This window comes from Carlito syrichta, unplaced genomic scaffold (genome assembly GCF_000164805.1).
Source record: "Carlito syrichta isolate Samal-C Ts95f unplaced genomic scaffold, Tarsius_syrichta-2.0.1 Scaffold315650, whole genome shotgun sequence".
NCBI lineage: Eukaryota > Metazoa > Chordata > Mammalia > Primates > Tarsiidae > Carlito > Carlito syrichta.
Window position 1 is genome coordinate 249654 of NW_007259746.1, and position 2170 is coordinate 251823.

Genomic DNA, 2170 nt, shown 5'->3' on the forward strand with positions numbered 1-2170 from the left:
CCCTCCACCCCCAGCCAATCAGGACCCCGCCGGCCGCGCCGCCACACTGGGGCGGGGAGCGGGGCGGAGCCCGGGCACTGCCAACCTGGCGCGGGCGGCGTCTCCACGTGGGTCCGACTCCTTTCGCCTGGAGGCCTCCCCGTGGCTCAGGACCCAGGGTGGGCGGACGCCCGCCTTGGAGAAAGGTCTGGCCGTTTCACCTAAAACTAAGCACGCCGCCGGACGTGGGGGATCACTCCTGTCACCCCAGCACTTCGGGAGGTGGAGGCGAGAGGATTGCCTGAGCCCAGGGGTTCGAGACCCGCCCGGGCAACTTGGCGAGACCTCGTCTCCACAATAAAATCCAAAAATTAGCCGGCGTGGTAGCGCGCGCCTGTGATTCCAGCTACCTGGAAGGTGGAGGCGGAAGGACCGCCGGAGCCCAGCAGGTTGAGGCTGCGGAGGCCGTGAGCATGCCAGTGCACTCCAACCTAGGCGAAAGAGTGAGATTCCGACTCAATCAACTGATCAATCAATCCAAATACACTCCTTAAATACATAAATAAAACGAAATATGCAACTACTCTTATTACCTAGGATTTTTCACCTAGATAGGTATTCGAAAAAACTTAAAACAAATTCATAAGAAGCTCAGATGTGCCCCAACAGAAAAATGGATAAATTGTAATATATCCATACAATGAGACACTACTCGCCATACAAAGCAACCAGCTTCCAATACACGCAATAACGTGGATGAACCTCAAAATCGTGCTGAATGAAAGAAATCTTAGAAAACGCATACTGTTTCATTCCACTTTTAAGAATGTATAGAAGTTAAGCTATCCATGGTGAAAACAAAATCAGAACGGGTTTTTGAGGGCTGAGAGTGAGGACTGACGAGACCTCATCTCCACCATAAATCAAAAACGAGCCGGGCGTGGTAGCGCGCGCCCGTAGGTCCAGCCACGCGGAAGGCGGAGGCGGAAGGGTCGCCGGAGCCCGGCGGGTCGAGGCTGCGGTGGCCGGGAGCGGCCGCTGCCCTCCAGTCTGGGCGACCGAGTGAGACTCCGACTCAAAAAAAAAGAAGCGTTTCTGACTCTGGACCTCCGGAATGGCAAGATAATACATCTGTGTTGTTTTGAGCCACTAAAGATTTGGTAATTTGTTACAGCATCAACCGCAATAAGAAACAGAGTCTCACAACGACAAAGTTGAAAGAGCTGGGATTATGAACCAAGTTCTGTGTTTCCAAAGCCTAGTTGTCTCTTCCCACTCTCCTCTGCTCAGTATAGGCTTAGCACTCCTGCAGCCAATTCCCTCTCCCCATTTCTCTGTGCGGTAGCCCAGAGTGCTTCAAAGGAAGGCACAGGGATTTCCAGACGGATTTTCCCCATTTTTTTTTCTTTTGGCTTTCAAACTTTTTTGAGTTGGAGTCTCATTCTGTCGCCCAGGCTGGAGTGCAGTGGCACGCTCATGGCCACCGCAACCTCAACCTGCTGGGCTCAGGTGATTCTTCTGCTTCAGCCTTTCAAGTAGCTGGAACTACAAGTGTGGGCCACCATGTCCGGCTAATTTTTTGATTTATTGAAGAGATGAGATCTCGCCAAATTGTCCAGGTTGGTCTCAAACCCCTGGGCATTCATTACAGGGGTAATTGAGATTGCTAGGATTACAGGTGTGAGTCATCGCCCCTGCTATGCTTACTTTTTACATGTACATGTAAACTTAGCATCCAGTGAAATGCACAAATTTTAGGGGTATCATTGGAGAACTTTTACCAATTCATACGCCTGTGTAGGCCAAACTCTATCAGGATCTGTTTCTTTGCTGTCCAATATGGTAATTACATCTGGCCAAAAGGACTTTGCAGATGTGAATTAATTTAAGAAATTTGAAGCCGGACTCGGTGGCTCAGCCTGTAATCCCAGCACTTTGGGAGGCTGAGGTGAGTGGATTGCCTGAGCCCATGGGTTCGAGACCCGCCTGGGCAACTTGGCGAGACCTCATCTCTACAATAAATAAAAAATTAGCCGGGCATGGTAGCGCATGCCTGTAATTCTGGCTACTCGGAAGGCTGAGGCGGAAGGATTGCTGGAGCCCAGCAGTTTGAGGCTGCGGTGACTGGGAGTGGCCACTGCACTCCAGTCTGGGTGACAGAGTGAGACTCCAACTCAAAAAAAAAAAAAAA

The 2170-nt window shown here is 51.1% G+C and overlaps 1 protein-coding gene across 1 annotated transcript in view; it reads right to left on the bottom strand.

Annotated features, from left to right (window-relative positions):
• The window catches only part of PLEKHO2 (pleckstrin homology domain containing O2), a 45496-nt gene that overhangs the window by 40199 nt on the left and 3127 nt on the right, over nt 1-2170 (bottom strand). The gene's annotated exons all lie outside the window — the stretch shown is intronic.